Genomic DNA, 26,272 nt, shown 5'->3' on the forward strand with positions numbered 1-26,272 from the left:
TTCTGTTATTTCTATCAGCTCTGCTTGGGGAAACTTAGGGCAGGCTGCTCACTGGAAGTACCTGAAGGAAAAAGAAGTTATTCTTTCTTTTTTTAATTAACAAAAGAAGAAGAAAGAGGATGAAAAAATACAAGAATCCAGAAAAGCAAGGACAGAATGCAGAAGATACATGTGGACCAAGAAGTTTTGTAAACTAAGGTGGGCAGATTATACTAACTGGTGAGTTATCCAAAGCCAGGAACAGCATCTTCTTCCTCCAGCAAATTACACTGACACTCCTTTAAAATATTTAGTGAATGCCAAGTGTGGTGGCACACACTTGTAATAACCCACACTTGGGAGGCAGAGACAGGAGGATCGCGCAGGTTTGAAGCTAGCCGCACTGGCTTAAGAGACCCTGTTTCCAAATAAATATATAAAAATAGGTCTGGGACTGTAGCTCGGAGGTAGAAGGGTTTCCAGGAACCCCAGTACCACAAAATAAATAAATAAATAAATAAATAAATAAATAAATAAACAAACAAATAAATAAAATATTTAGTGAATAAGTAAGATGAATCCAACAGGAAGAAATTCAATAACATATATTTGATACTCTTATCTAAATTTGTACATTGGCTACCAAATTAACAGAGCTTGTTTGTTACCAACCCACATTGTGGACTTAAAAATGTATACCTTCTTATAGTAATTACAGGAAAGAGTCCTTATTCCTGCCCATCGATGTGGTACTAACATTAATGATAGAAATTCTGCTCTATTTTCTGGTTTTGGACTTTGATCTTTGTTAAAAGAAAAAAATTCTCCCCTTCTTAAAACAGCTAGAAAGAAAAATGTTAATTTACTATAGTGATGTCAGCAAGTTACAGATATTTTCTCAAGGCAGATTTCCCAGAAAAGAGTAAGGTATTCAATATTATTTATTTATTTATTTATTTATTTATTTATTTATTTATTTATTTGGTGGTACTGGGGTTCCTGAAAACCCTTCTACCTCCAGGCTACACTCCCAATCACCTATTTTATATATTTTTTATTTGGAAAAAGGGTCTCCTAAGCCAGCGCTGCTGGCTTCGAACCTCGGAGATCCTCCTGTCTCTGCCTCCCAAGGGCGGGAATTACAAGCGTGCGCCACCATGCCCGGCTGGTATTGAATATTTAATCTTTGGAGTATCCCTGCTAATGTTCTTCCAACTCAGTCCAGTCATACTGTCGTGAATGCATAAAAATTTATTGTTTGCATATAATTACTTTTTTCACATATGAGTCATCAACAGATATACCGAGAAAGGAAGGAGTTTCTCAACAAAGTAGTTGAATAAATGAATGAATGATATCCAGTGTCCCTTGACTATAGATATTTTATTTTTAAACTGGCAAATAATTAATCTTTCAGCATGAAAAATTATAAGCTGGTGACTTGCAAGCATTAATGCTATCACTTCACAACAATAGAATTATTATTACTATTATATGTAAATATTATATATTATTAATATTATTAAGGTCAACTTAGACTTCCATAATTAATATGCTTAATTGCAAAATAATATTACTTGAGATTCTTAAATGATATCTAGACTTAGATACACTATTCTTCTAATACCTTCAGATATATATATATATATATATATATATATATATATATATATATATATGAATGCAGTGGTTATTTCATTCATATTTTAAGGTCACTGACTCCTATGTTAGAGATATGTCTTTATTTGTTTAAATTATGACTCTGGGAGCACCTGGCATTTTATTGACTCCAACATAGTAGAAAATTTTGGCAGCTTTAGCTTCCTTTTGTTTTTCTGATCTCATTTTAGTCTTGATGGAACCATCCTATCAGAAGATATTACCAGTAAAATTAGGCCAATTTAGATGACCTTTCAACTGGATTCCATGGATCTAGATTGCTCCTCATTTATCTGTTTCTATATCCTACTCAAAAACTTCCAATAAATCCCTACTATCTAACACATAAAGCTTGATTTAATTAAACTGTCATTTGTCATCTCTCATACATGTCTCACAAACTTCTTATTGACATCATAAGTTTATTTCTATTTAAATAGATTATCATACCTCTATGTCTCTGCTAATTCTATCATATCAATTTGAAACTTAGTCATTTTTTTAAATGAAGATATTCTAATATAATAGGAAACAGAAGTCCCTCATGTTAACGACTCCTTGGAGTTTAATATATGCAGAATTGTTTATAGACAATTTTATAGGAGCAGCTACAGAGAAAAGACTTTTTTAAAAAGTGTGAGCAGAGTTCTTTATGATAGTTGGGTGCAAACTGAACAAAGGAAATATTGAGAAGATGCTGGAGAGTGCCCGGGAGGGACGAGAACAGAAAGGAGGCCACGAGATTTATGAGGCCGAGGACTCATGAGTGAGGGTTTCCTGGTAATGGGGCATTTGTTTCCTAGCCTCTAAACACAAGTTGAATACTCAGTAACTTCTACTCAATTAACATATTTTGCATCAATAAGTGAAGCAGTTGGGCTTATGTTTCTATCACAACTGAAATAAAAAAGCATACTTTTAAACAAGATAGGGAGCAAAAAATGGAAATTGTCCATACCCAAGGACTCTTGAAATGGTTTTAGATGACTAAAGACTGGGAACCAATCATGTTATATGAGATAAGCACTTAATTATAACACCTCTCTCTCTCTCTCTCTCTCTCTCTCTCTCTCTCTCTCTCTCTCTCTCTCCCTCCCTCCCTCTCTCCCTCTTCTTGTGCCTTTATTTATTTATTTATTTATTTATTTATTTATTTGGTACTGGGGATGGAACCCAGGGGCTTTCTCCCTCAGGGCTATACTCCCAGACCTTTTTTTAAAATATTTTATTTGTTAACAGGGTCTCACTACTTTGCTGAGAGCCTCAGTAAACAGCTGAGGTCGGCTTCAAACCTGCATGATCTTACTGTCTCAGCCTCCCAAGTATTGGGATTACAAGTGTGCGCCACCATGCCTGGCTACTTTTTGTTGTTGTTGTTGTTTTGTTTTGTTTTGCAGTACTGGGAATGGAACCCAGGAGCATTCTACCTCTAACTTACACCCCCAGCCCTATTTTTTATTCTTTACCTTTGAAACAGGGTCTCACTGAGTTGCAAAGGCCCTAAGTAGCTGAGGCTGTCTGCAAACCATGATCCTCCTATCCCAGACTCCCAGATGCTGGGATTACAAGCGTGTGCCACCATGCTCAGTACGCCTGGCTATTTTTAACAAAAACTTTAACCACCCAACATGGAGAATTTTCCAAATTTAGAGCAACTATAAAGTACAAGAACTGCATTTTTTCAGCATGGATCATATACTTCTTTGTTTATGATAGCTGAATATGTGTATATTTACAAAAATCCATACCATTTTTCAATTACTTTTTTTTTTTGCATGTCTGTGGATGGAACACAGGGGCATTCAGCCTCCAAGCTACAACCCCTACCCTATTTTTAATTCTTTATTTTTGAAATAGGGTCTCACTAAGTTGTGGAGGGCCTCACTAAGTAGCTGAGGTTGTCAGTGAACCGCAAGCCTCAGATTTGGGCCTCCCAAATGCTGGGATTAACCGGATGAGGTGGCACAATTTGTAATCCCAGCGCTTGGGGGGCTGAGACAGGAGGACCACACAGGTTCAAAGCCAGCCTCAGCTACTTAGTGAAGCTCTCAGTAACTTAGTGAGAACCTGTTTCCAAATAAAGTATATACTAGGTCTGGGAGTATAGCCTGGAGGTAGAAAAGCCCCTAGGTTCCACCCCCAGTACCACACACACACACACAAAAAAAAACCTGGGATTCCAGGCATGCACCACCACGCCCAGCCTTCTCAATTACTTTTGTAAGGTAATACCAGGTTATTAGTACTAGGTTGATTTACTTGTTGATAATAAGAATGATTAAAAAGAGAAAAACTCAGATAAAAATTCAGAATATGGAGGAAAAATGGATCACTCTTCTTCTCCAAAGGAATCTCTTCCTTGAGCACAGAGAATTTGAGTTCTGCACTTCTAATGTCACTATTATTACATTTTTCTCACTTTTTTTTACTATGCATTAAGATTATAGTTAAATAATGTAAAAAAATATATATATATAATTTGTGAGACTTTTTTCTTCTATTTAAAGTGTTGATATTCCAATTTACTGAAAAATAAAACAAACAATTTAAAATTGTTCTTATTAGTTAGGTTCAGTAATATTTTACACATTTAGTGCAAATGATAGACTCAAGTCAAGTCAAATATTATGGACCATGTGCTAACAATTTTATCTCTTTTCATTTTCATTTGAACATATGTATAGTTCTGCAAAGCAATATTCTTTTGTCTTTTTAATAAACATAAAAATATCTAGAGAGTTTATCCAGCCTTTTCGCCTGCCTATTGCATGTCTTAGGATAAGTTTCTTCTTACTTTACTTTCATCATCTGTAAAATGATAATGATAATGGTTGCTACCTCATAGGAGATCTGAGTGGCATACAAAGTGCTATACAAGCATTTTCTATTGCTATTATAGTTATTTTAAGTTACAACTTTAAGCAAAATAAGACATTAATATACATAAAATGTCATGAACAGATTTAAGGTTATTAGGGTTTTATTATTTTAAGAATGAATAGTAAAAGCAAAAGATTTTTTTGGTAAAATAGGATTGTTAGAAGACATTTCAGTTTTGAAAATAGAATAATCTCTTTCATCATTAGATGTAGTTACCCTGGGGAAATTGAAATTTCAGGGCAATATGAAAAAAATATCTATAAAACACTCTACTTCGATTTGGGTTTTCCTTCTTTCTGTGGTTTGAATGTTTGTCCCCTCCAAAGCTCATATTGAAAGGTAAACACCATTGTAACTGTATAAAGTGGGATTTTAATAGTCCATGAAGGCTTTGCCCTCCTGAATAGTTAAATGATATTATTGTGGAAGTGGATCTGTGATAAAAGGATGCATTAAAAAAGCTGGGCCTGATGGTGCATGCTTATGATCATATTACTAGGGAGGCTGAGACAGGAGGATCACAGGTTCACAGACAGCCTCATCTACTTAGGGAGGTCATCTGCAACTTAGTGAGACCCTGTTTAAAAATAAAAAGTAAAAAGTAGGGCTGGGGTTGTGGCTCAGAGGCAGAATGCCCTGAGTTCAATCCCCAGTATTGGGAAAAAAAAGATTAATTCATTCTCTCTCTCTCTAGCCCACCCCTCTGCCATGTGACACTTTCAGCCATGTATCATTCAGTAAGAAGGCTCCTGAAAAATACCAGTACCCGGATATTAAATTTCTCACGCTCTAGAACTGTGAGCTAACACATTTCTGTTCATTAAAAACTAACAGTCTCAGCCGGACATGATGGCCCATGTTTGTAATCCCAGCATTTGGGAGGCAGAGACAGGAGGATTGCAGTTAACAGACAGCCTCAGCTACTTAGTGAGGCCCTCTACAACTCAGTGAGACTGTGTTTCAAAATAAAGAATAAAAATTAGATCAGGGGGTGTAGCTTGGAAGTCGAATGCCCCTGGGTTTCATCCCCAGACATACAATTAAAAAAGAAAAAAAAATTACCAGTCTCAAGTATTTTGTTATGACATCACAAATTGGACTAATAAATAAAATTAGCATCAGAGAATGGGATGTCTCTGTAATAAATACCTAAAATTGTGGAAATAGTTTGAAAACTGGATAATGAGCTGAGGTTGACACCTTTTCAACATTAATACTAGCCAAAGCCTAGATTACTACAAATAGAACATTAAGAATGATTCTGGTAAAGTCCCAGAAGAAACTTCTAAGATATTATATAAGTGGACATGACTACTATGCAGGTAGAACTATGGACATTAAAGGCCATGCTGATAGAGTCTCAAATGCAAATGAGATACTGCAAACTGGTAAAAGGTCATTCTTGTTATAAAGTTGTAAAGGATCAGGCTCAATAGGGCCCAAGCCCCAGGGCCTTAGGGAGAACTCAAGAGCTGATTCACTAGTGTAAGTGACAGGATAAATTTCTAAACAAAATCTGAAAAGCTTTATGGCCTCTTTTAACTCAATACAGCAAAATGCTGGATTTTAAAGAAACATGATTTAAAGAGAGAATTTATCATTTAAAAAAGTAGAGCATAAAGATTTCCAAATTTTGCAACCTGGAAATATAGAGAATATAAAAATGTGTAAGGGTGCAGCCATGCTGCCTTTTGATAGAGGGATTAGCAGGGTAGTAGGAAGCACACATCATTCATCAAGACCATGACAGACTGACCCGGGAGTCATTTCAGAGATATCTGAGGCTACTTCTCCCATCACAGGCCTGAGGAGGTTGAGGACAGGTTTCCAGAAAGCAACACAGGCTACACACACAAATCTGGAGTCTTGACCTTGAGCTTCCTCAAGTTTCTGTTTCCCTAATTGAGGTGGAGTGACCCTTGTTCACTGCAGCTGTGGCTCAAATGTACCCCAGGGCAGCTCCTGTCACTGCTGTGGAGAAAGCAAGCCATAAGCCTTGGCACCATCTTCACGTGCCTATTTTTGCAGTAAAACAGAATTCTGGAGTGTTATAATCCAACTTAAGTAAGAAAAGAGAGACTCGGGAGTCCAGGGATAGGTGCCAGTTGAAGCCTTTATTAGCTGGCCAGCAGCAGTACCTTCAGTCTAGAAATCTGACTGGAGGAGTGTGCCTTCTGCTAGGGAGAGGGATTTATTAAGGAAAAAACACACATGCAGATGGCCTTGGGATGAACCTAGAGCAAGGAAGCAATCATACAGAAATAGAACTGGCTGTTATCTATATCTTGTTTGGCAAGAGCTTAATGTCTCAACGTTGAACAAAACAATTTACTTTTGTACAGTGAAGCAGAAAGAAAGGAGGTGGTAAGTGAAGCAGTGCAAAATGGCTGACAGAAACAAAATGGTGTTCCTTTGGTTCTGACTGGAGCTGCACTTGGGATGACTACTACCACAAGACTTTAAAGGATAATTGGAACAGACTGATGTTTCAGGCAGAAATCTGCTACAGTAGTGAAATTCCTACTGATATTTCCCACGAGGGCTGACACAGCCCCTGACAATTCAGAACTCTAAAGCTACCAGTGTATACCCCTGTCCCTGGAGAGCAGCAGGCAGCCTCACCTCAAATGAGGTGGCACATGAAGTCAATTTAAAAAAAAAATTTGTGGGTCTGAGGATGGAACCCAGAGGCATTTGACCTCCAAGCTACACCTCCTGCCCTGTTTTTTATTATTTATTTTGAAACAGGGTCTCACTAAGTTGCGGAGGGCCTCACTAAGTAGCTCAGGCTGTCAGTGAACTATGATCCCCCGGTATTAGCCTCCCCAATGCTGGAATTACAAGCATGTGCCACCACGCCTGGCATGAAGTAAAATATTAATCTGCAATCTTAAGAGGTTTTTTTTTTTTTTTTTCGGTACTGGGGATGGAACCCAGGGGCATTTTTATTCTTTATTTTGAAACAGGCTCTCACTGAGTTTCAAAGGGCTACCCTCCTCTTCTTGCTTCTTTCTCTTTTGGAATGACTTTGTCTACCCTATGTTTGTCCCACCACTGTATTTTGGAATCAAGTAAATTGTTTCACTTCATAGGTTCATAGCTAGAGAGGAATTTTTCTCACAATGAATCATGACTTGGGGCACACCCATATTTATTTCAGATGACACACTGGACTTCGGATTTTTCAGTTGATGCTAGACTGAGTTAAGACACTAGGAACCATTGGATGGCATAAATGTACTTTGCATGTGAGAAAAGGATGGGATGCAGTGATTTAAATATTTGTGAGAATGATACATGTTTTGGAGTACCAGAGTATAATACTATGGTTTAAATGTTTGCTCCCTCCAAAACTCATGCTAAAATAAAGTTACCATGAAGAGGTAGGACCTTCAGGAGAATATTGCGTATTGTGGGCTCTGCCCTAGTGAATAGATTAATAGCACTATTGCAGGCATATGTTGTTTATAAAATGTGGAGTTTGGGCATCTATCCTCCTCGTGGTCTTTCTTCTTCTCTCTCTCCCTCTCCCCTCTCTCCTTTCCCTTTCTCACCCATCTCCTTCATTATGGTGCAGCAGAAGGCCCTCACCAGAGAGGAACATCCTAACATTGGATTTCTCAGCCTCCAGAACTGTAGGCCTATCTATTTCTGCTTGTTATAAATTATCCAGCTTTAAATATTCTTTTATATCAGCTCAAAATGGACAAAGACTCCTTTATTTAAAATATTACATATTACTCTTTTGCAATTCAAACAGGAACTTCACCAGAGATCTCCCTTGAAAAATACAGAACAATCTATCTCAACATGTTGTAAATTTAGTGAGAAAGTAATATTTAAAAGTTGAAAATAAGCCTAGTATGGTGACACACACTAGTAATCCCAGCATTTGGGAGGTAGAGACCGAAGGATAGTGGTTGGCAGATAGCCTCAGCTACTTAGTGAGGCCCCTTGCAACTCACTGAGATCCTGTTTCAAAAATACAGAATAAAAACTTAGGGCTGGGGGTGTTGTTCAGAGGTAGAATTTCCCTTGGTTCTATTTCCAGTACAGCGATAAATAAATAAATAAATAAATAAATAAATAAATAAATAAACTAAAAAATAGGGCTGGGGGTGTAGCTCGGAGATATAATGCCCTGGGTTCCATCTCCAGTATCGCCAATAAAAGGAAGTTGGAAAGTAATATCCGTATAATATTTCTGTTCTTTTTATAGTATTTTATTATGTGTTCATATAAAATCCTTCATTAGCTGATCTAAAAGGTATCTGGCAACTCCAATTTCTGTATACTTCCTATGCACAGTCTCCTTCCATCCACTTTTCTAATTTTCTTACATCTTGAGAAAAAAATGATTCTTGAACAGTGTCTGGAGTTATTTATATGTTATGTTTTTCTCTGCCTGAACGGTCTTGTTATGATTTTATTGAGTAACTCCTAGTAATTCATTGAAACTCAGGTCAAAAATCATATCCTCTGCTGACCATGGTGGCACACACTTGTAATCTCAGAATGTGGGAGGCTGAGACAGGAGGACTATGGTTCAAGGACAGCTTCAGCTACTATTTAGTGAGGCCCTTTGCAACTCAATGAGACCCTGTTTCAAAAATAAAGGATAAAAATTAGGGCTGAGGGTGACACTTGGAGGTAGAATACCCCTGGGTTCTACCCCCAGTACCTCAAAAAAAGAAAAAAAGTCATATGCTCTGTGACATTATTTTGTGAAGTTCTATGGATAAAATGAATTGCTATATTCATTTGCAAGACACAAGAGGATTCCTTCCCTCAAAAGAGATCAAGAAGGGCCCCTACCATTGGCACCCATGATACCTCTATTTCATCTCTGAGTTCTTGTCCTTTTGTTTCAGTAGACTGGGAGAGTGGTATATTGAAGCTCATAGTTTTCTGAACAAGTAAAAGGCTAAGAACATTAAAAATGGTGCATGATTGTGAAGATAACAGAAAAGTGTGTGTGTGTGTGTGTGTGTGTGTGTGTGTGTGTGTGTGTGTGTTTGTGTTAAGGCATTGTGACATCTCTTGGCCACCCCATACCTGCTGTTAGGAGAATAGGATAATGAGCAATAGTCCTCCTCTCCTTTTGGTCCTCGCTCTGATGGGTTCCACTGACTTGAGTTGACGGAGTCCATGGAGATTTTCTCACAGATCTTTGTCTGACTTCTGTGTCTCACTCAAGTTTCTACTCAAATATTCCCTCAAAAGTAAGGATTTCTGGCAATACAAATAATTATACTACTTGTTCTCTTCATGACAAACATTCTTTAGTCTCTTTATGGTCCTGCACTTCTATTTTTTCTTTTTAGTCTTCTCATTTCTATTCATTTCTCCTCAGGTAGGGGAAAACACATCTCCAGGAGTGAAATCAATAGACCAAAAATTATACATATTTAAGCCCTGGACATAGTTTGCCAAGTTTCTATCCAGAGATACTTTATGGCTATGGGTGTCATTATATGGTATGTATAACTTAAATACAGCAATATGATTATACCATTCATTATAGCCATCACTTACTGTGTTCTTGCACTCCACCAATCACTGTGCTAAGTGCCATAATACATTAAATGTACCTTTACATGTCATAAGTCTAACAATTGGTACTTCTACTGTCAGTGTAAAAGAGTGATGATTTTAATATACTCTTACATCTTTGATCATTAAAAATTATATTTTACTTTCTAAATTTTGAATTTTGAAAAGTATGGTAGATGTTTTCATGTTTTATTGTTTATTTGTATTACTTGTTTTGCATTTGTTTTTAGAATAAATGTAGCAAAGTACCACAAACAACAGAAAAATTTTTGTTTCACAGTTCTGGAGGCTAGAAATCTAAGTAAATGTGTTATCAGGGGCATTTTCTCTTTAAAGACACTAGGAAATAATCCACTGTACTCCTCTCTTAGCTTCTTGTAGTTTCTTGGCTCATGGCAGTATAACTACAATATGCATGTGACATTCACTTTTACATTCTCACATTCCCTCTATATGTGGGGCACATGCCCAGCGAGTGAAGTGTGAGCATGAGTGTGTGTGTGTGTGTGTGTGTGTGTGTGTGACCACTTGTGCAATTCTGAGGATCAAACTCAGAGCCTCACATGCACTAGCCAAATGCTCTACCACTACACTATATCCTCAGCCCTTGAACCATTTTATAAGGACACTGTTGACATAGGATAGGTTCCACTCTAATAATTTTATCTTAACTTGATCATCTGATCATATGTGAAAATGCTAATTCAAAAATATAAGATTTTACCGGGTGTGGTGGTGCACGCTTGTAATCCCCGCGTTTCAGAGGCAGAGACAGGAGGTTCGTGTAGGTTTGAAGCCAATCGCGCTGGCTTGAGACCCTGTTTCCAAATAAAAATATAAAAAATAGGTCTGGGAGTGTAGCCCAGTGGTAGAAGGGCTTCCAGGAACCCGAGTACCACAAAAAAAAAAAAAAAATATATATATATATATATATATATATATATATATAGTCAGATTTTAAAGCATATTGTTGGGTGGAGGAATTCAATACATGAATTTTAAAAGACAAAATTCAGTTAGTAACATCCAGTTGTGACCTTTGGTAAGTTTTCTTTCTTTTTTGGGTACTCATACAGTGTTATGAGTTTTAAGTAGAAATGTATACTTGGACTACATGTCTGATAATTTTATTTCAGATTTTTATCTTTTAGTTTTATTTATGCACTATTAACAAATAAAATTTCAAATTTGTATGTAAAAATGACTATTTATTTAGCTATTACCTTTAGGCATGTAGAGTCAATTTGTATTATTTTATGCTGCCTCTTCATCTGTTATGTATAAGTTGGGCTTTTTATACTAGACGCAAAATTCAGTCTTGACAGTTTCCAGTTCTAAGCCTCCTGTTCGTCTTCTGTGTGGGTGATGCACACTTGTCACAGAATGACCTCCTGGAACTCCCATCAGCTTGCTTTAAACCCACCAGCTGAAATTCTTCATGGGACAGCACTTTGGATAAAATCCTAAACCACAGAACAGGCACTGGTCCATGGACCCCACTCTCTGTCCATATGCACCCTGACTTCTGTGTGTGTGATCTCAAGCTATAAAGACAGAACAAAAAGTACTTTATATGCTCCATTGAGGTTCCCCTGATTAAAAAAAATTATAAAACTGTGATGCATTTATCAAAATTAAAAAAACTAATGTTACTACAAATAATGTTCATCAAGCTATAGAGTTCATTCAGATTCTCAATCTTTCTATTTTCATCAATTTTCTGTTCCAGAATATTAAAAAATCTCTTTTAATACCATAAAGCCTCTTTAATATGTTATCTTCCTGCAGTTTCTCAGCTATTCCTTGTTTTTCATGATCTTGAATTTTTTAAAGAGTACTACTTATGGTATCATTTAGAATATCCCTCAATATGAATTTATTAGATGTTTCTCATTAGAGAGCAGAGATTTTGGAGGAAAATACCACAGGTGACCTGTCCTTCAGATTACTTTATATCTATCAAGAGGTACAGTATTTTAGTGGTTGAACTTGTTCAGTTGGTTATGGTGGTGTTTACCAAGTTTCTCTACTATAAAGTTCCTTTTGTCCCTTCTTTTTATACTTTGTTTTTCAGACAGGAGTCAATAAGTCAAGCCCTACTCTGAGAAAGAGAATTAAGTTCCATTATTTTGGAAAGAGAAATACCAAAAAAATATACACACATGTTAAGACAACCACAATTATTATTTAGCAAGAGATACTGTATAAATTGAAAATATTAGATGATTCATTTTAATATTCCATTTTTAGTATTTATCTGTGATTTTGCTGTTTCTCATATTTCTACATATATCATATGGAATTATAAACAAAGTATTTCTTCCTTTTATTTCAGGCTTTATGTAGTTAGTCATCAACTTATCAATATAGACTATTGAATAGTTCTGGAATTTATTACTATTAGTTTTTTTTGTCTCCAATTTTTTATTTTTTATTTTTTTATTTATTTTATTGGTACACTGTATTCATACATCATAATGGGAGAAAAAGTACCTTTGTAGACATACATGTACACATCGCCCAGTTAGCCCCTACCCAATCCCACTCCATTCCTTCCCCATCCCTCCTTTCCATGCTTGGCTTAGTGGTTGACATCTAGTATTATAGCAATTTATCCAAAATTAACAATGATAATCTCACATAACAGATTCATTTGTCTGATACCAAGGTTTTGATGATTTAAAGATAACATTTCAACATTTCTTTTTGCTTTCTTTCTTACCAGAGAATATTTTTTTCTTTCTTTTTTTTAGGTGAAACTATCATACATTTATTTATTTATTTATTTTTCAGAAAAAAATCTATCCTAATATGGAATATGGACTCTAGATACCCAATTAACAATGATAATCTCACATAACAGATTCATTTGTGTGATACCAAGCTTTTGATGATTTAAAGATAACATTTCAATATTTCTTTTTGCTTTCTTTCTTACCAGAGAATATTTTTTCTTTCTTTTTTTTAGGTGAAACTATCATACATTTATTTATTTATTTTTCAGAAAAAAATCTATCCTAATATGGAATATGGACTCTAGATACCCAAAATGATCTCGAAAGAGAACAAAGCTAGAAGATGTATATTTTCTGATTTCAAACCATATAAAGCTACAATAATTGAAACTGTGTAGTAAAGTTCTAAAGGCAGATATATAAACCATTGGAGTAAAATAAAAGCCTAGAGATGAATTCTTCCATGTATTTTCTAGTTATTTTTGACAAAGTTTCCATGAACATTTAGTGGAGGAAATACTAATCTTTTAACTAAATATTGTTGAAAAATAATAATTACATGAAAAAGAATAAAATTGGACCCTTACCTAACACCATATACAAATATTAACTCAAAATAGATAAAAGACCTAAATATAAATCTTAAGACTATAAACTTTTAGACAAAAATCTGGGTCATAAAACCTCACAACATTGAAATTGTCAGTGATTTCTTGTATATGATTTCAAGGGCACAGGCAACAGAAGGGTAAACAAACTCCCTAAAAATAAAAAATAGACAATGTAAACAGAGTTAAAAGTTACTGATAGAATGGGATAAAATACTTCCAAATGCTATATCTGAAGATATATTAATATTCCAACTAGAAATCCTAAAAATTAGCAACAATAAAAGCAAACAATACAATTTAAAGATAGGTAAGAGACTAACATAAATAATGACTCTCCACAGATAACCAATCTTAGTTGTCTGTTGGATGGAAAATCTTGTTTCTCTGGTTCTGGTGTGTGTTACCTATTTCTTCTTTGTAGTTAATCTCTTTGAGTATTTTCTCTAGCGCTGCTTTTGAAGACATAAATTCCTTCATTTCTTGTTTGTTGTGGAAGCTTCTTATTTCCCCATCTAATTTGATAGAAAGTTTTTCTGGGTAGGAAATTTTTGGCTGGAAGTTGTTGTGGGTTGGTCTGGTGCCATCAGGTGAATTCGCCGCTGCCGCCAACAGTAAGGCGCTTCTGCCGCGTCCTCGGGCGTGAGGCCGGCGTATCTCCTCTGTGGCTCTGAGCTCCATTCTGAGTCCCTCTCCTCTCTGGAGCCTGGTGCTGCAAGGGAAGATAGCGCCCACACCGCTCCGCACCGTAGCTCCGGCCGCAGCATGTGGTCTGGTTTCTTTCTGGTGTCTCGTTTTTCCAGCCCTCTTTTTCTCTGTCCCTTGTAATTACATTTTTTGTTTCTCTGCTGATGGTGTTTTCTGGTGATGAAAGGCGCTGATTTTGTGGTAAAAGTGATTGGTTTTTAGCGGAGCTCATAATCCCCGCCATTCTCTTTCGCCATCTTCCTGGAAGTCCTATCATTACTTTTTATTGTTGTTCTTTGTTATGAACAAATTTAGTTTGTTCTTATGAACTCTGTGAGTTTTTGCTCAAATAAGTACAACTTTAGCCTTTGGAAAAATCTTTCAGGTTGACATCTATATCATTTTGATACCTTATATATTTTAAAATGTTTAATTTTTATTATCACTGCAAGATGTTTTAGACTCATCTTCTTTCTATGTTGGATCCAAAGAACTAGCCATTTACCCAGGAACCCTGCATTTCTTCTTTTTAATATTATTGGAAGTAGATACTTAAAAACTAAGAGCTTAGTTTTGAGTGTGCTCTTTGCTGTTGAGATTTCATTGTTTCTAGTCCTGTACAATGGAGAGAGGAGATATCTGTGTACATACTACACAAGTGTGTATACCTATCTTATTTTATTTGATGGCATTTATTTTAAAGAAACATACATTTATACTCAAATCTCCAACTCTACTTCCTTACCACAGTTTATCCTCACCTTCCTCCCACTAGTTTATCTTCAGCTCTACTTTTCTTTTAAATATTTTTATTCTTTTCTTGATGCATTATAATTATATATCATAGTGAGGTTCAAAGTGATACAAACACCATGCATACAACACTGGCATGTTAATGCTACTTTCACAGTGAGAAACTTAAATCCCAGCATTTATCATTTATTTCTTTACCTATTAAAACCCAGTGAACATGTAAAATATTTCAGAATTGCTAATTCATAGAACTGTGATGACTAAATTTATTAACTGGGATATAATGTTTGTTATAAACTGTTAATTTGTATTTACAGCCTGATAATATTCACCCAATCACTGTTTCCAAAAATCACTTATGCTACACCCTTTTCCCTATCTTTCAAGAGCAATTTTGTCATACATCTGCATTTATAGTGTGCATTAAATTCTATAATCTTCCAAATTCCTCCTTGATTTTCTTAAATTTTCACAGACTAAAGTCTTTATTTTTTGGTGAACAGTTTTAAGTACTTTGATACATGTATATAGTGATGTGTCTAACCTCAAAATTCATTCATTTATTCCTTTTAGTCTTTTTTTTTTTGTACTGAGAATTGAACCCAGAGGCATTTTATCTCTGAGCAACAACCCCAGTCTTCCTTTCTTTCTTTCTTTCTTTCTTTCTTTCTTTCTTTCTTTCTTTCCTTTCTTTCTCTGTCTTTCTTTCTATCTTTTTTCTTTTTTTCATTTTGAAACAGTTTCTCTAAGTTCCTGAGTCTGGCCTTGGACCTGCAATCCTCCTATTTCAGTACTGTGACTACAGGTGTGCACCATCACACCCAACCACTACCAAAATTCCTTTAAACACAGCCCTGTTGCTACAAAAAATTACCACCCAGAATATATAGTGTCAGCTCTTTCTTTCACACCAAACCTTAGCAATTAATAAACTATTTTGCATAATATAGGATTTTTAATACTTCCATTGGCATATTACACATCAGAGTGAAATTCAAATTGATACCAACATATATACCTTTTGTTGTGTTTCCTGGCACATCCCACCCTTCTCTTACCTCCTCTCCCCAAACGTTAATGGGATTGATAGTGATACCTTCACATATAGACATAATGTCATTTAAACTGTTTTATTCTGCAGTCTTCCTTTTCTCTTCCTTACAACCCTCCTCCAATTCTCTTCCACTGTTCTCCTGGTCTCTCTTCTCACTTATGAAATAGCTTGTGTTTCATTTTTATCTCTAATTCCACATATGAGAGAAAATATGTGACCTTTGACTTCTCGAGACTGGATGATTTCACTTAGCATAATATTCTCTAGTTCCATCTATTTTCTTGTAAATAACATAATTTTGTAATCCATTCCTATAGTTTTATTTTTTTAGGCAGTCAAATAAATGTTAACATAAAATTTGTGGTTTTGTATCTGGCAACTTTAATTTAGCAATTCCTCATGCTATATAAAGCAGTTCCTGACTCTTTTTTTTTAAACTTTTTTTTTTATTACTAAATGGTAGTCTACTATATAAATGTACCCAGTTTGTTTATTTATTCACAGGTTGAAATGACCTTTGTTGTTTTCAGTTTCTGGTGTTAAGACTAAGGCTGTTACAAAGATTTCCAGATAGGTTTCTGTGTAAATATCTTTTTAATTCATCGCATAAATAAATAGAAATAAGACTGTTGGTTTGTATGGTAAATGTATTTAATTTTATAAGAAACTGCAAATGTTTTCCAAAGTGGCTCTATCATTTTACATTTCCATTAGCAATGAATAAAATTTGTGTAGAATATATATTCTGGAAAGTGCAAAATACACATGTAAGAAATTTAATAGCACTTAATAAGTGGAAACATATACAGTGTTCATGGATTAGAATTTTTAATATTTTTTATTTTTTATTTTTGCGGGTCTGGGGATGGAACCCGGGGTATTCGACCTTCAAGCTACACCCTCTTGTCCTATTTTTAATTCTTTATTTTGAAATAGGGTCTTACTAAGTTGTGGAGGGCCTCACTAAGTACCTGAGGCTGTTGGCAAACTGCAAGCCTCTAGTCTCAGCCTCCCAAATTCTGGAAATACAAGTGTGCACTACGACACCTGGCTAGAATTTTTAATATTAAGATGACATTTCTTCTCAATTTGAGGTACAGATTTAAAACAATTTTATTCAGACTCCAAGCATTTACCAGCAATCGTTGAATATGCTTAATCCCACTCCTTGGGAGGCTGAGACAAGAGGATTTCATGTTCCTGATCAGCCTCAGCTACTTAATGAGGCCTTCTGCAACTTAGTGAGACCCTGTTTCAAAATAAGAAGTAAAATAGGGCTGGGATGTAGCTCAGAGGTAGAATTCTCCTGAGTTCAATCTCTAGTACTATCAAGAAAAAAAAATCTAAGCATTTATAGAATTAGAGTATTCTGAAATTCAATATAATATTTAGATTGAATACATTCAAAATCCAAACTTTTGTAGAAATGGATAAGAGTATTTTAAAATGTGTATGTATGATCAAAGTAATTAGCATATCCAAAATAATTCTAAAGAAGACTAAGATAAAAAAAAATCTCACCACATGGTGGTATTAAGACAATATTTCAATAGACAGATCAAAGAAGCCTAACATAGTCTGGAAATTGACCCATATAAATACATTTCTCTAAGTTGCAAAATCAACTAAATGAAGAGAAGATAACTTCTTCAACAAATGCTGCTAGGGCATTTGGGCATCAATATAAAAAAAATGATTTTTTTTTATTTGTAGCTTATACCTTATCTAAAATTAACTCAAAATGGATCAACGGGTTATAGACATGAGTTTATATTGAAACAATAAGCCAAACATCATTGTACATGCCTGTATTCCCTATACTTGGGAGGCTGAGACAAGACAAATGCAAGGACATTTGCATTTTGAAGGACAACCTCAGCAGGAAGTTAAGACTCCCAGCAAAATAAATCCTCTTTCAGAATAAGACATAGAATGCTTCTGTGTTCAATCCTCAATAACACACACACACACACACACACACACACACACACACCAAAAAAACATAATAAATCATAAATCATCTAAAAGACAATACTGAATAAAGTCTATAAATATGAACATAATATTTTAAATAATACAAAGATGTCATTTACCAAATTAAATATTTTGTTTTTCAAGTGTCTTAAAGAATAAAACAACAATGTGTAGACTGGAATTAAATAATGTATTCAGAATATATACAAACATTAGGTAGATAGATAGATGACAGAGATTTATAAAAATATTTGAAACACCAAAATAAGAATCAAGAACCCAATTAGAAAATGGACAAAAATAGGCCCTTCATCAAAGAAGATACAAATATGGCAAATAAACATACATAAAATAATACTCAACAGTATTAATTATTACAAGGCACAAATTAGAGCCACAATGAGATATTACTACCTGTCTATTAGAATGATATTTTTAAAAAATCAGACAATACTAAATATTGGTAAGGATTCTGAGCAACAGGAATCTTCATCTCACAGATTTTTAAATCATACATTATTCATTTCATAGCAGGGGTTTGGATGTTTTCAAATAACCTCTTTAGTTTTTAATTGCAAAGTTTGCAGCAATTCAGTCAGGTATGAATATTTTAAAAGGAAGCATAAGAGTCAGCTTTCCTAAATGTATAATTATAATCATTAACCTTGGGTCAGAGCAGGCAGACCAGCTAAGTAGTACAGCTTACAGCATGGTACCTGAAAAAAACCTACCCATTTACTTGGGTAAATCAAACTTACACCCATGTGGTGCTGGAAGATATTATTGATTAGAAGAATCAAAGTGTTGATTATTGGTTACAAAGTTGAGGCATCTATTAAAGTAATTTTAATAACTTCTAAAATATGTTTAGCATTTATTATATATCATATATTCTAATAGTATATGCTTTATTGGCTGAAAAACAAATATGTTCACACATAAGAGTGAATTACTAATATGTTATTAGAGCAACTCTCACCAGGATGAAAACAACAAAAATACAATATCATCATTTTATTTTCTCCAAAATAGGTTTATTATTTAATACAAATACAATACTGACAACTATTAGTCAAAATGTAATTTTTATGATAAAGGATAATTTTCTTAAATAATTTTTATCTGATCATTATTTGCCAAAATTTTTCATTATAAATAAATTTGGAACCAGACTTGATATCATATTGAGATAGGTGAATCTCAGGTTTAAGGCCAGTGTACAGTGAAACAGTGAGACTGTGTTTGAGAATAGAGTTGGAGGAATAACTTAGAGGTAAAATATCTGCTGGTTCAGAACACAAACACACACACACACACACACACACACACACACACACACACACACACACATTCTCCTTCTCTCTCTCTTTCTTACCAAAAAGAAAATTCAGAAAAAAGGAAGAGAGAAAGAAATTTGACAAATTTTGGGTATAAAAGGTATAATACATGAAATTTCCATACCACTGAGACAACTTGCCTAATTTTTAAATAGATTTTCAGCTGGGCATGGTAGTGCATGCTTGGAATCCCAGGATTTGGGAGGCTGAGACAGGAGGATCGCAGTTCATGGACAGCCTCAGCTACTTTGTGAGGCCCTTTGCAACTCAGTGAGACCCTGTTTTAAAATAAAGAATAAAACATAGGGATGAGGGTGTAGCTCAGAGGTAGAATGTCCCTGTGTTCCACCCCCTGTATCACAAATAAATAAATAAATAACAATAAATAAATTAATTTTCATTTAAAATAAAAAATAATTAGGAGTTAGGTATGAGAAAAAAGGAAAAACATTATAAAATATACTATCCTACAACATATTAACTTAATGGTAGCCATAATTATGAGTGCTACAATCCGTCAGCTCTAAAGAACAAAGAAAGCATTTATTAAGGTGCTGATGCAATTTTTAATGTATCTAATGTTTTTGTTTAGAATTTGACATCTTCAAACAAGGAGAAATGTGAAGAATAAAATTACTGCTACCTTGAGGAAAAAGTGGAAAATGCAAGGAAAATGAAATAGCAAAGGGAAGGGGTGAAGGGCTCAATGGCCGTGGCACCTGTGAGCACAGAGGGACTGAGGTGGGAGATGGGGCTCAGTTAATGGTATGAGGAATACCCAGTGACAGCACTGAGGAGGAAATCCTAGTTCTCTGCAGTTTAGCTCCCAGTGTTCTAAAGGCAACTTTGCATCCTGATTGTGAAAGAAAATACCTCCACAAATAAAACTGTTTTAAGAAAAGCATTACCACAACGAATGCAGTTTGCAATGTACAGTAATTAGATTTTTCAGAGAGAAAAGACAAGAACACTGTTTTCGACATTATTGGGGCAATAATACTTAATGATACATTTCAATTCTAATTTTACTTAAATTATAAAATCGCAAGCCCCACTGTTTCCTTACACAGCCCACCCCCTCCTCCCTCACTCAATCAGAGCTTTGTGAAGAGTGTTCTCCTTAATTAACTAAATTGTTGTCTAGCCAGACATCTTGACTTTGAGAAAATGGATGTCAGGGGATTTGCTTGACAGAGGACCTAACAGAGTCTTCACACAGAACAGAAACATGACATTGGTTTTGAAAGAAATTTATAGTCCTGCTGAACAGAGGTTCTGCTACCAGCAGAAGAAACTGCTCTGGAGACACGATGACTAATATGTCACCACATCAGCAGTTCCTTTATGGAAGCAGAGGAAGAACACCCAAATAAATCAGATTTGTCACAGGTCTAAATACCATTAGGAATGTCAGCTGGGATCTGAATTTGGCATCTCAGAGCAATGGATGGGAACGATTCCCCTGCAGTTTCCAGAAGGTTCTTCCCCAGCAGTCCAGAGGCCATTTTGATGGCTCATGCCTTACTTATTTTCCCCTAGCGTCTTCCCTAGACATTGCTTCCAGAAATTCCAGCAGTTTGATTCACTTTAAAAGGAAAGCATGAGGACTAAGTATGGAAAGAATAGCATATGCTGCAGCTCTTCTGCATCCTTTTTAGGCTTTTCTATCTTTATATTTCTAAGCAACACATACGACAGTAATAGGCAGTCATTATTTCTTGAAGTAGGTCAAGAAAAAAAAGCTATGTGAGTGATTCACTATTCTTTCCAGTGCCAGGAAACTATTAGAAGGATGACTAGGACACATATACATTTAGAGAGTTTTCAGAATTATTTACTTACTAGGTTGACATAGTTCTACAGATAGCATAATTAGTGATATTAATTTTGGTATTGAGCAAAGAAGTTAACATCAAATAATTTAAGAAACTCAAGAAAAACAAAACGACCATTGCTAATTTATAGCTTCTTTTTACTTTAAAAGTTCTATCAGTTTTGGCAGAATGGCCATTTTGATGATATTTACAAAAGAAGAGATACAAAGGGCTAATAGATACATGAAAAGATCTTCTTCATCACTGGCCATCAGGGAGATGCAAATCAAAACTACACTGAGATTCCATCTAACCCCAGTCAGAGTAGCAATCATAAAGAAATCAAACAACAACAAATGCTGGCGAGGATGTGGGGAAAGAGGAACTCTTTTACACTGTTGGTGGGAGTGCAAACTAGTTCAGCCACTATGGAGATCTGTGTGGAGATTCCTGAGAAAGTTGGGAATACATCCACCATATGATCCAGCTATACCACTCCTAGGTATCTTTCCAAAGGGGTTGAATTCAGAGAAATACAGCAACATATGCATACCTATGTTCATAGCAGCACAATTTGTAATAGCCAAAATATGGAACCAACCCAGATCACCATCAACAGATGAATGGATAGCAAAACTGTGGGAAGTACACACAATGGAATTCTATTCAGCCATAAAGAAGAACAAAATTATATCATTTGCAAGAAGATGGAAAGCCCTGGAGAGCATCATGTTAAGTGAGATCAGCCAAGCACAGAAGGAGAAGATACACATGTTTCCTCTAATATGCCCAAACTAGAAAACACAAAGGATACCAGTAGGACCCCAGATATTAGAGGGGAAATACTAGCTAAGTTTTAATAGAAAGATAGGAGAGGAGAAAGGCCGATCTGGATTAATGAGGGTCTACACCTGAACATGTGTAAAATTATGAATAAGACATGGTTAACCTGGACAACCATTGGTGGGGGGGGGAGAGAGCACCAAATATAGTATAAATGTATACTACTTATGTTCAATAAAAAATTGTTAAAAAAAAGAAAAAAAAGTTCTATCAACTCTACCTGTTATACTTTTGAAAAAAGAGAACAGTAAAGCATCATGCCTCTGACATGCCCCTCTCCATTGCCAAAAACCTAGTCAACTTAAGTGACCAGTGAGATCGAGTCTGGGCCAGAGTGTCCAGGTAGATATTATATGAAAGGAAACTGGCTTTATCTCATTAATGCTGAGACTAAGGACAAGTTAGTGCTGTCCATAGAAAGCGGATTTCTTGCAGATATATCCAGTTCCTTGGAAAGCTGGTTGTATGGTGGGACAAAGCCAGTTGAGCTAAAGATGCCACTGCTTTCACAACCTACCCTATAAAATCTCCCTCTCTGAGGTAAGGGACACAGAGAATAGAGCACCATGGAGAAGAAAATGCTCAACCAGCCAGCCACAGCTGGACAATGTGTGATGAGGGCTGGAGACAGTTTTCTGGCAAAGCAACGAAGGCATGGTGTGAAACGGAGATGCACCTGTTCATTCTGTCAGGAACAAACTTTCTGAAGCACCTCTCCAGGCCCTCACCACTGGATCTTCCCCATAAGCATTATTTTTAAAGAAGCCTTATGCCTCACATCTTATCTTTGGTGTCTTCTTTGGTCTCTCAGCAACTTGTTCCATTGCTCTTAACACAAATGGGCAGCAGACAATGTAATACCCTAGAGCTGGTAAAAGTGAAATATCATATGCATAATTATTTGTTGTTACCCTTAAGTAGTGAGTTTCATGAGGAAGTAGTTCAGCTTATAAACAGTTTTGAAATATTTGGGGGATGGGGATCACTCTTAAGGTTGTGATCCCCATCCCCCCAAAAACAGAGAGGTGGCTATAATGAAATGTTTAAAGAACTCTGTTGCAACATGTTTAGGCTTTATTATGAAATGGATATGAAAACTTTTATTTTTTATTTTATTTTTTTGTGGTACTGGGGTTCCTGGAAGCCTTTCTACCTCCGGGCTACACTCCCAACCTATTTTTACATTTTTATTTGGAAACAGGGTCTCCTAAGCCAGCATGAGTGGCTGGCTTCGAACCTGCGCAATCCTACTGTCTCTGCCTCCCAAGTGCGGGGATTACAAGTGTGCACCACCATGCCCGGCTAATATGAAAACTTTTAACAAAAACATCCTTTCTTTTTGCCAAACTTCTAATTTATTCTATTAATTATATTTATATTTATATTTACATTAAACTAATTTAAAGATAATTGAAACAATAAGATGTAAGGGGGGAACAAACAGCACTTACCTTGAAAGCCACTGTCCTCTGGAAAAAATACTCAGTATTCTAGACCTTGAGATGTCTTTTCTAACTCCCTTGGATAGATGTAATTGCTTTATATGAACAACAAGTAATTATTTCTATTCCATTAAATAATTTGAATAACTGACATGTATAAGTCTCCTCAATCAAACTGAGATTTTTATTTATTAAATAGATAATGATGTAGTAATTTTGCGGCACAGGGGATTCAAGTATAAAAGTATCTGTTTCTGCGATAGGAGAACTTGGGGTCTCAGCAATATAGTTATGCACTCAAACCATATACGGATACCAAAGAAGTTGATAACGATGGTTAGTAGATGGGAAAGGACACCAACAGTTGCACAAATGTAGTTTAAATGTACCACATAGAAAGAATTGTGGAAGATCAACCAAAATGTTAGGTCTGATGTGAAATATTGTTTATAACAAATATACTTCAATTTATGTTTTCTTTGTATTTTAAGAATTACATTTTACTGGACAGGTCATTGACAAAATATATTTGGCAACTCATGACACACTTTAATATGTACTAAAGAACCATGGAAGCCTTCAGAGAGTGAGTAAAATATGAGGTAAAACCTAGGAGGCAGGATAGAAAAATGTAAAGTAGATAAAGATTGGAACATATAAGATGGCATATTTAGAGGAATAGGAAAATAGGAAGAAATAACTAAGCAGGGAAACTGGTTGGATGTATGTATGCAGGAACAAAAGGCTATAATGTGTGCAGGGAGAGAGTAGTTCAATATGGCTAAATCTTAAGAACAGAAAAATAATTGAATTGACAGAAGAAAGTAGAAGTTTTGCCTTTGGTTTTCGGTCTCTTGAATATTTCTATGTATTATAGTCTGTCAAGAAAAGTTAAATGAATGAGTGAATGAATTGATAGAAATTTGAAAGTGCTGAACCACTTTGACAAAATATTATACAAATCTATTTTAGTCATATTTTCTTTCTACTTTTACATAGCCATTTTTCTGTGACTGTAAAATAGAGCAAAAGTTTCTGAGATGTACAATAGCTTGAGTTTGCTGAGGAGAAAATGTCAAGAAGGAATTACATTTGCAAAATATTTATTGGAGACTGAACAGGTAAAGAAAGAGGGAGAATTCAGGCCACTGATTCAGAATCACAGGCCTATGAAATCTGAAAGAGAAGGAGGGGAGACTGAATAGGAAAAGACTCAGAGTCCAGCACAGTTGCAAGAAAGGTTTGATCTAATACATAGTGAATCCTCAAAGCAGATTTCTATGGAGGAGTCCTGTGTTTCACTTAATAATCCTGAATTAGTTCTGCATGTTTAGTCATTGGTTGGGAGCAGGTCATGGGAATCGGGGTTTGTAAAAAATGCAAAGGACAACCCAGGGAAGGAGCAGCTGGGTTGACAGTTACTATAATCTTTGCAGCAGGTGAATCTAAGTGGCACACATCATAGATGCCATAACATACACATTTAAATATAATGTACTCTGAAAACTGATTTAAAATAGTTAAAAATCATATAAAGACCATCTTCTATATATATCAAAACATCACCTGCCTCCCAATTGATTTTTGTGTAACTAGAGTTCTCCGTGATATCCTAACAAGAAGATAGAAAACAAAGCTTTAAAATTTCTTGAATTCAAAGGTAGAATAAAAAAGGACAATCTTGGAAACCCTATGACTAATTGTATTCATATTTTTAGAAAAAATTGTAACACATGCAAGTAAAAACCTTAAATATATAACTAAATGAACTGAAAGTTACACAAAAATATCTATTATGGTATTAATGGACTGTTTCAGGCATCAGTCTTATTTCTACTATCCCAAACACCTGACCACCACCAATTACAGGAAGAAAGATTTGCTCACAATTCTGGGGATTTCAGGTGTTTCATTCCATTTCAAGCTAATGAGTTGGCAGAGCTTAAAGCCTGGTAATGGAAGGCAGAGAGAGGGAAAGAGCAAAGGTTCTTCTCTCTTATCATGAGGGCTGGAAGCAAGTGAGAGTGAACAGGGGATTCAAAAACACAAGCACAATCCCCCAAGCCACATCCCTAGGGATGCACCTCCTCCAGGCACTCCCACCTGCCTAGGTTTGCACCCAGAAAATTTATTACAATGAATTTATCCACCAACAGAATTAAAGCCCTCATAACTAAATGATATCAACTCTAAACATTAATGGTCAAGCTTGTCAGTGGACATTTGGTTTCCAAACCATGACATGATCTAAAACGAATTAAGTATTAAAAAGTTAAGATATTTAATTATGAACATTGTTTACTCAATCATTCTACTTCTTCTTGCTGATTAGAAAAAGTTACTATTGTTGTAAAGTTTTGATTATTTTAAATAGTGCAGCTTTGGAGAAAACAAGATATTTTTGTGAATATTATCCAAGAACACTAAATAAAGTAGCATTTATACAATATTAAAAAGAGAATACAATTTACCAAATGGAATAAAATTAAGTATATCATATGACATGAATAAAATTAGTTTCTTTTGCACCTAGGTGTTCCTTATACCTTCAATTCTTATAGTATTAATTAATTAATTTACAGTATTTTAGCCTGTAGTGGAAAAAACATTTTTAAACAAAGGAATAAAATATACTCTTTGTTTTTAAGGGCCTCTCAACTTAATGGAGGAATTTAAGATAGTATTTTCATTAACATGAGCAGTGCATAAATGACAATAGAAGAGGAGAGAGGGTTTTTTTAGAACAGCTATGTGGTATAGCTCAGAAAGTAGCATTAAGCCAACATGAAAGGAACATGTACCCTGCAGAGTATATTGGTTAATCATAGAAGGAATGAAAGCAGTAAAAGGAGAATGGGGACTATCATAAAGTTACAATTATAATCAGAGCCTGAACTAAGACAGTGGTAGTAGTAACAGAAAGGATCAGTGCAAGAAATATTTAGGATGATGGA

Source organism: Muscardinus avellanarius, assembly GCF_963383645.1.
Source record: "Muscardinus avellanarius genome assembly, chromosome: 6".
NCBI classification, from domain to species: domain Eukaryota; kingdom Metazoa; phylum Chordata; class Mammalia; order Rodentia; family Gliridae; genus Muscardinus; species Muscardinus avellanarius.